Genomic DNA, 13,253 nt, shown 5'->3' with positions numbered 1-13,253 from the left:
GAACTCGACCGAAACAAAGTATAGGTTTTCATTATGTGTATAACTTGAAAATCTTAGCTCAAACAGCTGCAAATCCTGTTTTCCCAGCACAGGGACCTTGAGTTCTATAAGATAAAGCCATAAACATGTTTGTCTGAGTCTTCTATCAAAAGTTACAACTATTTATATGAAGTTGTACAAAAACGCTTTCTTTCGCCAAGACAGTGCGTTTCTCACTGTTACATGCATTTGAATGGGGAACTCGACCGAAACAAAGTATAGGTTTTCATTATGTGTGTAACTTGGAAATCTTAGCTCAAACAGCTGCAAAACCTGTTTTCCTAGCACGGGGACCTTGAGTTCTATAAGATAAAGCCATAAACATGTGTATCCGAGTCTTCTATCAAAAGTTACAGCTATTTATATGAAGTTGTACAAAAACGCTTTCTTTCGCCAAGACAGTGCGTTTCTCACTGTTACATGCATTTGAATGGGAAACTCGACCGAAACAAAGTATAGGTTTTCATTATGTGTATAACTTGAAAATCTTAGCTCAAACAGCTGCAAATCCTGTTTTGCCAGAACGGGGACTTTGAGTTCTATAAGATAAAGCCATAAACATGTTTGTCTGAGTCTTCTATCAAAAGTTACAGCTATTTATATGAAGTTGTACAAAAACGCTTTCTTTCGCCAAGACAGTGCGTTTCTCACTGTTACATGCATTTGAATGGGGAACTGACCGAAACAAAGTATAGGTTTTCATTATGTGTATAACTTGAAAATCTTAGCTCAAACAGCTGCAAATCCTGGTTTACCAGCAAGGGGACCTTGAGTTCTATAAGATAAAGCCATAAACATGTTTGTCTGAGTCTTCTATCAAAAGTTACAGCTATTTATATGAAGTTGTACAAAAACGCTTTCTTTCGCCAAGACAGTGCGTTTCTCACTGTTACATGCATTTGAATGGGGAACTCGACCGAAACAAAGTATAGGTTTTCATTATGTGTGTAACTTGGAAATCTTAGCTCAAACAGCTGCAAAACCTGTTTTCCTAGCACGGGGACCTTGAGTTCTATAAGATAAAGCCATAAACATGTGTATCCGAGTCTTCTATCAAAAGTTACAGCTATTTATATGAAGTTGTACAAAAACGCTTTCTTTCGCCAAGACAGTGCGTTTCTCACTGTTACATGCATTTGAATGGGGAACTGACCGAAACAAAGTATAGGTTTTCATTATGTGTATAACTTGAAAATCTTAGCTCAAACAGCTGCAAAACCTGTTTTCCTAGCACGGGGACCTTGAGTTCTATAAGATAAAGCCATAAACATGTGTATCCGAGTCTTCTATCAAAAGTTACAGCTATTCATATGAAGTTGTACAAAAACGCTTTCTTTCGCCAAGACAGTGCGTTTTTCACTGTTACATGCATTTGAATGGGGAACTCGACCGAAACAAAGTATAGGTTTTCATTATGTGTATAACTTGAAAATCTTAGCTCAAACAGCTGCAAATCCTGTTTTGCCAGCACGGGGACCTTGAGTTCTATAAGATAAAGCCATAAACATGTGTATCCGAGTCTTCTATCAAAAGTTACAGCTATTCATATGAAGTTGTACAAAAACGCTTTCTTTCGCCAAGACAGTGCGTTTTTCACTGTTACATGCATTTGAATGGGGAACTCGACCGAAACAAAGTATAGGTTTTCATTATGTGTATAACTTGAAAATCTTAGCTCAAACAGCTGCAAATCCTGTTTTCCCAGCACAGGGACCTTGAGTTCTATAAGATAAAGCCATAAACATGTTTGTCTGAGTCTTCTATCAAAAGTTACAGCTATTTATATGAAGTTGTACAAAAACGCTTTCTTTCGCCAAGACAGTGCGTTTCTCACTGTTACATGCATTTGAATGGGGAACTCGACCGAAACAAAGTATAGGTTTTCATTATGTGTGTAACTTGGAAATCTTAGCTCAAACAGCTGCAAAACCTGTTTTCCTAGCACGGGGACCTTGAGTTCTATAAGATAAAGCCATAAACATGTGTATCCGAGTCTTCTATCAAAAGTTACAGCTATTTATATGAAGTTGTACAAAAACGCTTTCTTTCGCCAAGACAGTGCGTTTCTCACTGTTACATGCATTTGAATGGGAAACTCGACCGAAACAAAGTATAGGTTTTCATTATGTGTATAACTTGAAAATCTTAGCTCAAACAGCTGCAAATCCTGTTTTGCCAGCACGGGGACCTTGAGTTCTATAAGATAAAGCCATAAACATGTTTGTCTGAGTCTTCTATCAAAAGTTACAGCTATTCATATGAAGTTGTACAAAAACGCTTTCTTTCGCCAAGACAGTGCGTTTCTCACTGTTACATGCATTTGAATGGGGAACTCGACCGAAACAAAGTATAGGTTTTCATTATGTGTATAACTTGAAAATCTTAGCTCAAACAGCTGCAAATCCTGTTTTCCCAGCACGGGGACCTTGAGTTCTATAAGATAAAGCCATAAACATGTTTGTCTGAGTCTTCTATCAAAAGTTACAGCTATTTATATGAAGTTGTACAAAAACGCTTTCTTTCGCCAAGACAGTGCGTTTCTCACTGTTACATGCATTTGAATGGGGAACTGACCGAAACAAAGTATAGGTTTTCATTATGTGTATAACTTGAAAATCTTAGCTCAAACAGCTGCAAATCCTGGTTTACCAGCAAGGGGACCTTGAGTTCTATAAGATAAAGCCATAAACATGTTTGTCTGAGTCTTCTATCAAAAGTTACAGCTATTTATATGAAGTTGTACAAAAACGCTTTCTTTCGCCAAGACAGTGCGTTTCTCACTGTTACATGCATTTGAATGGGGAACTCGACCGAAACAAAGTATAGGTTTTCATTATGTGTGTAACTTGGAAATCTTAGCTCAAACAGCTGCAAAACCTTTTTTCCTAGCACGGGGACCTTGAGTTCTATAAGATAAAGCCATAAACATGTGTATCCGAGTCTTCTATCAAAAGTTACAGCTATTTATATGAAGTTGTACAAAAACGCTTTCTTTCGCCAAGACAGTGCGTTTCTCACTGTTACATGCATTTGAATGGGGAACTCGACCGAAACAAAGTATAGGTTTTCATTATGTGTATAACTTGAAAATCTTAGCTCAAACAGCTGCAAATCCTGTTTTGCCAGCACGGGGACCTTGAGTTCTATAAGATAAAGCCATAAACATGTTTGTCTGAGTCTTCTATCAAAAGTTACAGCTATTTATATGAAGTTGTACAAAAACGCTTTATTTCGCCAAGACAGTGCGTTTCTCACTGTTACATGCATTTGAATGGGGAACTCGACCGAAACAAAGTATAGGTTTTCATTATGTGTATAACTTGAAAATCTTAGCTCAAACAGCTGCAAATCCTGTTTTCCCAGCACGGGGACCTTAAGTTCTATAAGATAAAGCCATAAACATGTGTATCCGAGTCTTCTATCAAAAGTTACAGCTATTTATATGAAGTTGTACAAAAACGCTTTCTTTCGCCAAGACAGTGCGTTTTTCACTGTTACATGCATTTGAATGGGGAACTCGACCGAAACAAAGTATAGGTTTTCATTATGTGTATAACTTGAAAATCTTAGCTCAAACAGCTGCAAATCCTGTTTTGCCAGCACGGGGACCTTGAGTTCTATAAGATAAAGCCATAAACATGTGTATCCGAGTCTTCTATCAAAAGTTACAGCTATTCATATGAAGTTGTACAAAAACGCTTTCTTTCGCCAAGACAGTGCGTTTCTCACTGTTACATGCATTTGAATGGGGAACTCGACCGAAACAAAGTATAGGTTTTCATTATGTGTATAACTTGAAAATCTTAGCTCAAACAGCTGCAAATCCTGTTTTCCCAGCACGGGGACCTTGAGTTCTATAAGATAAAGCCATAAACATGTTTGTCTGAGTCTTCTATCAAAAGTTACAGCTATTTATATGAAGTTGTACAAAAACGCTTTCTTTCGCCAAGACAGTGCGTTTCTCACTGTTACATGCATTTGAATGGGGAACTGACCGAAACAAAGTATAGGTTTTCATTATGTGTATAACTTGAAAATCTTAGCTCAAACAGCTGCAAATCCTGGTTTACCAGCAAGGGGACCTTGAGTTCTATAAGATAAAGCCATAAACATGTTTGTCTGAGTCTTCTATCAAAAGTTACAGCTATTTATATGAAGTTGTACAAAAACGCTTTCTTTCGCCAAGACAGTGCGTTTCTCACTGTTACATGCATTTGAATGGGGAACTCGACCGAAACAAAGTATAGGTTTTCATTATGTGTGTAACTTGGAAATCTTAGCTCAAACAGCTGCAAAACCTGTTTTCCTAGCACGGGGACCTTGAGTTCTATAAGATAAAGCCATAAACATGTGTATCCGAGTCTTCTATCAAAAGTTACAGCTATTTATATGAAGTTGTACAAAAACGCTTTCTTTCGCCAAGACAGTGCGTTTCTCACTGTTACATGCATTTGAATGGGGAACTCCACCGAAACAAAGTATAGGTTTTCATTATGTGTATAACTTGAAAATCTTAGCTCAAACAGCTGCAAATCCTGTTTTGCCAGAACGGGGACTTTGAGTTCTATAAGATAAAGCCATAAACATGTTTGTCTGAGTCTTCTATCAAAAGTTACAGCTATTTATATGAAGTTGTACAAAAACGCTTTCTTTCGCCAAGACAGTGCGTTTCTCACTGTTACATGCATTTGAATGGGGAACTGACCGAAACAAAGTATAGGTTTTCATTATGTGTATAACTTGAAAATCTTAGCTCAAACAGCTGCAAATCCTGGTTTACCAGCAAGGGGACCTTGAGTTCTATAAGATAAAGCCATAAACATGTTTGTCTGAGTCTTCTATCAAAAGTTACAGCTATTTATATGAAGTTGTACAAAAACGCTTTCTTTCGCCAAGACAGTGCGTTTCTCACTGTTACATGCATTTGAATGGGGAACTCGACCGAAACAAAGTATAGGTTTTCATTATGTGTGTAACTTGGAAATCTTAGCTCAAACAGCTGCAAAACCTGTTTTCCTAGCACGGGGACCTTGAGTTCTATAAGATAAAGCCATAAACATGTGTATCCGAGTCTTCTATCAAAAGTTACAGCTATTTATATGAAGTTGTACAAAAACGCTTTCTTTCGCCAAGACAGTGCGTTTCTCACTGTTACATGCATTTGAATGGGGAACTGACCGAAACAAAGTATAGGTTTTCATTATGTGTATAACTTGAAAATCTTAGCTCAAACAGCTGCAAAACCTGTTTTCCTAGCACGGGGACCTTGAGTTCTATAAGATAAAGCCATAAACATGTGTATCCGAGTCTTCTATCAAAAGTTACAGCTATTCATATGAAGTTGTACAAAAACGCTTTCTTTCGCCAAGACAGTGCGTTTTTCACTGTTACATGCATTTGAATGGGGAACTCGACCGAAACAAAGTATAGGTTTTCATTATGTGTATAACTTGAAAATCTTAGCTCAAACAGCTGCAAATCCTGTTTTGCCAGCACGGGGACCTTGAGTTTCTATAAGATAAAGCCATAAACATGTGTATCCGAGTCTTCTATCAAAAGTTACAGCTATTCATATGAAGTTGTACAAAAACGCTTTCTTTCGCCAAGACAGTGCGTTTCTCACTGTTACATGCATTTGAATGGGGAACTCGACCGAAACAAAGTATAGGTTTTCATTATGTGTATAACTTGAAAATCTTAGCTCAAACAGCTGCAAATCCTGTTTTCCCAGCACAGGGACCTTGAGTTCTATAAGATAAAGCCATAAACATGTTTGTCTGAGTCTTCTATCAAAAGTTACAGCTATTTATATGAAGTTGTACAAAAACGCTTTCTTTCGCCAAGACAGTGCGTTTCTCACTGTTACATGCATTTGAATGGGGAACTCGACCGAAACAAAGTATAGGTTTTCATTATGTGTGTAACTTGGAAATCTTAGCTCAAACAGCTGCAAAACCTGTTTTCCTAGCACGGGGACCTTGAGTTCTATAAGATAAAGCCATAAACATGTGTATCCGAGTCTTCTATCAAAAGTTACAGCTATTTATATGAAGTTGTACAAAAACGCTTTCTTTCGCCAAGACAGTGCGTTTCTCACTGTTACATGCATTTGAATGGGAAACTCGACCGAAACAAAGTATAGGTTTTCATTATGTGTATAACTTGAAAATCTTAGCTCAAACAGCTGCAAATCCTGTTTTGCCAGCACGGGGACCTTGAGTTCTATAAGATAAAGCCATAAACATGTTTGTCTGAGTCTTCTATCAAAAGTTACAGCTATTCATATGAAGTTGTACAAAAACGCTTTCTTTCGCCAAGACAGTGCGTTTCTCACTGTTACATGCATTTGAATGGGGAACTCGACCGAAACAAAGTATAGGTTTTCATTATGTGTATAACTTGAAAATCTTAGCTCAAACAGCTGCAAATCCTGTTTTCCCAGCACGGGGACCTTGAGTTCTATAAGATAAAGCCATAAACATGTTTGTCTGAGTCTTCTATCAAAAGTTACAGCTATTTATATGAAGTTGTACAAAAACGCTTTCTTTCGCCAAGACAGTGCGTTTCTCACTGTTACATGCATTTGAATGGGGAACTGACCGAAACAAAGTATAGGTTTTCATTATGTGTATAACTTGAAAATCTTAGCTCAAACAGCTGCAAATCCTGGTTTACCAGCAAGGGGACCTTGAGTTCTATAAGATAAAGCCATAAACATGTTTGTCTGAGTCTTCTATCAAAAGTTACAGCTATTTATATGAAGTTGTACAAAAACGCTTTCTTTCGCCAAGACAGTGCGTTTCTCACTGTTACATGCATTTGAATGGGGAACTCGACCGAAACAAAGTATAGGTTTTCATTATGTGTGTAACTTGGAAATCTTAGCTCAAACAGCTGCAAAACCTGTTTTCCTAGCACGGGGACCTTGAGTTCTATAAGATAAAGCCATAAACATGTGTATCCGAGTCTTCTATCAAAAGTTACAGCTATTTATATGAAGTTGTACAAAAACGCTTTCTTTCGCCAAGACAGTGCGTTTCTCACTGTTACATGCATTTGAATGGGGAACTCGACCGAAACAAAGTATAGGTTTTCATTATGTGTATAACTTGAAAATCTTAGCTCAAACAGCTGCAAATCCTGTTTTGCCAGCACGGGGACCTTGAGTTCTATAAGATAAAGCCATAAACATGTTTGTCTGAGTCTTCTATCAAAAGTTACAGCTATTTATATGAAGTTGTACAAAAACGCTTTATTTCGCCAAGACAGTGCGTTTCTCACTGTTACATGCATTTGAATGGGGAACTCGACCGAAACAAAGTATAGGTTTTCATTATGTGTATAACTTGAAAATCTTAGCTCAAACAGCTGCAAATCCTGTTTTCCCAGCACGGGGACCTTAAGTTCTATAAGATAAAGCCATAAACATGTGTATCCGAGTCTTCTATCAAAAGTTACAGCTATTTATATGAAGTTGTACAAAAACGCTTTCTTTCGCCAAGACAGTGCGTTTTTCACTGTTACATGCATTTGAATGGGGAACTCGACCGAAACAAAGTATAGGTTTTCATTATGTGTATAACTTGAAAATCTTAGCTCAAACAGCTGCAAATCCTGTTTTGCCAGCACGGGGACCTTGAGTTCTATAAGATAAAGCCATAAACATGTGTATCCGAGTCTTCTATCAAAAGTTACAGCTATTCATATGAAGTTGTACAAAAACGCTTTCTTTCGCCAAGACAGTGCGTTTCTCACTGTTACATGCATTTGAATGGGGAACTCGACCGAAACAAAGTATAGGTTTTCATTATGTGTATAACTTGAAAATCTTAGCTCAAACAGCTGCAAATCCTGTTTTCCCAGCACGGGGACCTTGAGTTCTATAAGATAAAGCCATAAACATGTTTGTCTGAGTCTTCTATCAAAAGTTACAGCTATTTATATGAAGTTGTACAAAAACGCTTTCTTTCGCCAAGACAGTGCGTTTCTCACTGTTACATGCATTTGAATGGGGAACTGACCGAAACAAAGTATAGGTTTTCATTATGTGTATAGCTTGAAAATCTTAGCTCAAACAGCTGCAAATCCTGGTTTACCAGCAAGGGGACCTTGAGTTCTATAAGATAAAGCCATAAACATGTTTGTCTGAGTCTTCTATCAAAAGTTACAGCTATTTATATGAAGTTGTACAAAAACGCTTTCTTTCGCCAAGACAGTGCGTTTCTCACTGTTACATGCATTTGAATGGGGAACTCGACCGAAACAAAGTATAGGTTTTCATTATGTGTGTAACTTGGAAATCTTAGCTCAAACAGCTGCAAAACCTGTTTTCCTAGCACGGGGACCTTGAGTTCTATAAGATAAAGCCATAAACATGTGTATCCGAGTCTTCTATCAAAAGTTACAGCTATTTATATGAAGTTGTACAAAAACGCTTTCTTTCGCCAAGACAGTGCGTTTCTCACTGTTACATGCATTTGAATGGGGAACTCCACCGAAACAAAGTATAGGTTTTCATTATGTGTATAACTTGAAAATCTTAGCTCAAACAGCTGCAAATCCTGTTTTGCCAGCACGGGGACCTTGAGTTCTATAAGATAAAGCCATAAACATGTTTGTCTGAGTCTTCTATCAAAAGTTACAGCTATTTATATGAAGTTGTACAAAAACGCTTTATTTCGCCAAGACAGTGCGTTTCTCACTGTTACATGCATTTGAATGGGGAACTCGACCGAAACAAAGTATAGGTTTTCATTATGTGTATAACTTGAAAATCTTAGCTCAAACAGCTGCAAATCCTGTTTTCCCAGCACGGGGACCTTAAGTTCTATAAGATAAAGCCATAAACATGTGTATCCGAGTCTTCTATCAAAAGTTACAGCTATTTATATGAAGTTGTACAAAAACGCTTTCTTTCGCCAAGACAGTGCGTTTCTCACTGTTACATGCATTTGAATGGGAAACTCGACCGAAACAAAGTATAGGTTTTCATTATGTGTATAACTTGGAAATCTTAGCTCAAACAGCTGCAAATCCTGTTTTCCCAGCACGGGGACCTTGAGTTCTATAAGATAAACCCATAAACATGTTTGTCTGAGTCTTCTATCAAAAGTTACAGCTATTTATATGAAGTTGTACAAAAACGCTTTCTTTCGCCAAGACAGTGCGTTTCTCACTGTTACATGCATTTGAATGGGGAACTCGCCCGAAACAAAGTATAGGTTTTCATTATGTGTATAACTTGAAAATCTTAGCTCAAACACTTTCAAATCCTGTTTTGCCAGCACGGGGACCTTGAGTTCTATAAGATAAAGCCATAAACATGTTTGTCTGAGTCTTCTATCAAAAGTTACAGCTATTTATATGAAGTTGTACAAAAACGCTTTCTTTCGCCAAGACAGTGCGTTTCTCACTGTTACATGCATTTGAATGGGGAACTCGACCGAAACAAAGTATAGGTTTTCATTATGTGTATAACTTGAAAATCTTAGCTCAAACAGCTGCAAATCCTGTTTTCCCAGCACGGGGACCTTGAGTTCTATAAGATAAAGCCATAAACATGTTTGTCTGATTCTTCTATCAAAAGTTACAGCTATTTATATGAAGTTGTACAAAAACGCTTTCTTTCGCCAAGACAGTGCGTTTCTCACTGTTACATGCATTTGAATGGGGAACTCGACCGAAACAAAGTATAGGTTTTCATTATGTGTATAACTTGAAAATCTTAGCTCAAACAGCTGCAAATCCTGTTTTCCCAGCACGGGGACCTTGAGTTCTATAAGATAAAGCCATAAACATGTTTGTCTGAGTCTTCTATCAAAAGTTACAGCTATTTATATGAAGTTGTACAAAAACGCTTTCTTTCGCCAAGACAGTGCGTTTCTCACTGTTACATGCATTTGAATGGGGAACTGACCGAAACAAAGTATAGGTTTTCATTATGTGTATAACTTGAAAATCTTAGCTCAAACAGCTGCAAATCCTGGTTTACCAGCAAGGGGACCTTGAGTTCTATAAGATAAAGCCATAAACATGTTTGTCTGAGTCTTCTATCAAAAGTTACAGCTATTTATATGAAGTTGTACAAAAACGCTTTCTTTCGCCAAGACAGTGCGTTTCTCACTGTTACATGCATTTGAATGGGGAACTCGACCGAAACAAAGTATAGGTTTTCATTATGTGTGTAACTTGGAAATCTTAGCTCAAACAGCTGCAAAACCTGTTTTCCTAGCACGGGGACCTTGAGTTCTATAAGATAAAGCCATAAACATGTGTATCCGAGTCTTCTATCAAAAGTTACAGCTATTTATATGAAGTTGTACAAAAACGCTTTCTTTCGCCAAGACAGTGCGTTTCTCACTGTTACATGCATTTGAATGGGGAACTCGACCGAAACAAAGTATAGGTTTTCATTATGTGTATAACTTGAAAATCTTAGCTCAAACAGCTGCAAATCCTGTTTTGCCAGCACGGGGACCTTGAGTTCTATAAGATAAAGCCATAAACATGTTTGTCTGAGTCTTCTATCAAAAGTTACAGCTATTTATATGAAGTTGTACAAAAACGCTTTATTTCGCCAAGACAGTGCGTTTCTCACTGTTACATGCATTTGAATGGGGAACTCGACCGAAACAAAGTATAGGTTTTCATTATGTGTATAACTTGAAAATCTTAGCTCAAACAGCTGCAAATCCTGTTTTCCCAGCACGGGGACCTTAAGTTCTATAAGATAAAGCCATAAACATGTGTATCCGAGTCTTCTATCAAAAGTTACAGCTATTTATATGAAGTTGTACAAAAACGCTTTCTTTCGCCAAGACAGTGCGTTTCTCACTGTTACATGCATTTGAATGGGAAACTCGACCGAAACAAAGTATAGGTTTTCATTATGTGTATAACTTGGAAATCTTAGCTCAAACAGCTGCAAATCCTGTTTTCCCAGCACGGGGACCTTGAGTTCTATAAGATAAACCCATAAACATGTTTGTCTGAGTCTTCTATCAAAAGTTACAGCTATTTATATGAAGTTGTACAAAAACGCTTTCTTTCGCCAAGACAGTGCGTTTCTCACTGTTACATGCATTTGAATGGGGAACTCGCCCGAAACAAAGTATAGGTTTTCATTATGTGTATAACTTGAAAATCTTAGCTCAAACACTTTCAAATCCTGTTTTGCCAGCACGGGGACCTTGAGTTCTATAAGATAAAGCCATAAACATGTTTGTCTGAGTCTTCTATCAAAAGTTACAGCTATTTCTATGAAGTTGTACAAAAACGCTTTCTTTCGCCAAGACAGTGCGTTTCTCACTGTTACATGCATTTGAATGGGGAACTCGACCGAAACAAAGTATAGGTTTTCATTATGTGTATAACTTGAAAATCTTAGCTCAAACAGCTGCAAATCCTGTTTTCCCAGCACGGGGACCTTGAGTTCTATAAGATAAAGCCATAAACATGTTTGTCTGATTCTTCTATCAAAAGTTACAGCTATTTATATGAAGTTGTACAAAAACGCTTTCTTTCGCCAAGACAGTGCGTTTCTCACTGTTACATGCATTTGAATGGGGAACTCGACCGAAACAAAGTATAGGTTTTCATTATGTGTATAACTTGAAAATCTTAGCTCAAACAGCTGCAAATCCTGTTTTGCCAGCACGGGGACCTTGAGTTCTATAAGATAAACCCATAAACATGTTTGTCTGAGTCTTCTATCAAAAGTTACAGCTATTTATATGAAGTTGTACAAAAACGCTTTCTTTCGCCAAGACAGTGCGTTTCTCACTGTTACATGCATTTGAATGGGGAACTCGACCGAAACAAAGTATAGGTTTTCATTATGTGTATAACTTTAAAATCTTAGCTCAAACACTTTCAAATCCTGTTTTGCCAGCACGGGGACCTTGAGTTCTATAAGATAAAGCCATAAACATGTGTATCCGAGTCTTCTATCAAAAGTTACAGCTATTTATATGAAGTTGTACAAAAACGCTTTCTTTCGCCAAGACAGTGCGTTTCTCACTGTTACATGCATTTGAATGGGGAACTCGACCGAAACAAAGTATAGGTTTTCATTATGTGTATAACTTGAAAATCTTAGCTCAAACAGCTGCAAATCCTGTTTTCCCAGCACGGGGACCTTAAGTTCTATAAGATAAAGCCATAAACATGTGTATCCGAGTCTTCTATCAAAAGTTACAGCTATTTATATGAAGTTGTACAAAAACGCTTTCTTTCGCCAAGACAGTGCGTTTTTCACTGTTACATGCATTTGAATGGGGAACTCGACCGAAACAAAGTATAGGTTTTCATTATGTGTATAACTTGAAAATCTTAGCTCAAACAGCTGCAAATCCTGTTTTGCCAGCACGGGGACCTTGAGTTCTATAAGATAAAGCCATAAACATGTGTATCCGAGTCTTCTATCAAAAGTTACAGCTATTCATATGAAGTTGTACAAAAACGCTTTCTTTCGCCAAGACAGTGCGTTTCTCACTGTTACATGCATTTGAATGGGGAACTCGACCGAAACAAAGTATAGGTTTTCATTATGTGTATAACTTGAAAATCTTAGCTCAAACAGCTGCAAATCCTGTTTTCCCAGCACGGGGACCTTGAGTTCTATAAGATAAAGCCATAAACATGTTTGTCTGAGTCTTCTATCAAAAGTTACAGCTATTTATATGAAGTTGTACAAAAACGCTTTCTTTCGCCAAGACAGTGCGTTTCTCACTGTTACATGCATTTGAATGGGGAACTGACCGAAACAAAGTATAGGTTTTCATTATGTGTATAACTTGAAAATCTTAGCTCAAACAGCTGCAAATCCTGGTTTACCAGCAAGGGGACCTTGAGTTCTATAAGATAAACCCATAAACATGTTTGTCTGAGTCTTCTATCAAAAGTTACAGCTATTTATATGAAGTTGTACAAAAACGCTTTCTTTCGCCAAGACAGTGCGTTTCTCACTGTTACATGCATTTGAATGGGGAACTCGACCGAAACAAAGTATAGGTTTTCATTATGTGTGTAACTTGGAAATCTTAGCTCAAACAGCTGCAAAACCTGTTTTCCTAGCACGGGGACCTTGAGTTCTATAAGATAAAGCCATAAACATGTGTATCCGAGTCTTCTATCAAAAGTTACAGCTATTTATATGAAGTTGTACAAAAACGCTTTCTTTCGCCAAGACAGTGCGTTTCTCACTGTTACATGCA

This window comes from Mchenga conophoros, linkage group LG18 (genome assembly GCF_057382185.1).
Source record: "Mchenga conophoros isolate Kocher_MC1m ecotype Shallow Benthic linkage group LG18, M_conophoros_male_GT1.1, whole genome shotgun sequence".
Lineage (NCBI taxonomy): Eukaryota > Metazoa > Chordata > Actinopteri > Cichliformes > Cichlidae > Mchenga > Mchenga conophoros.
Note: the sequence above shows the minus strand (reverse complement) of the source record.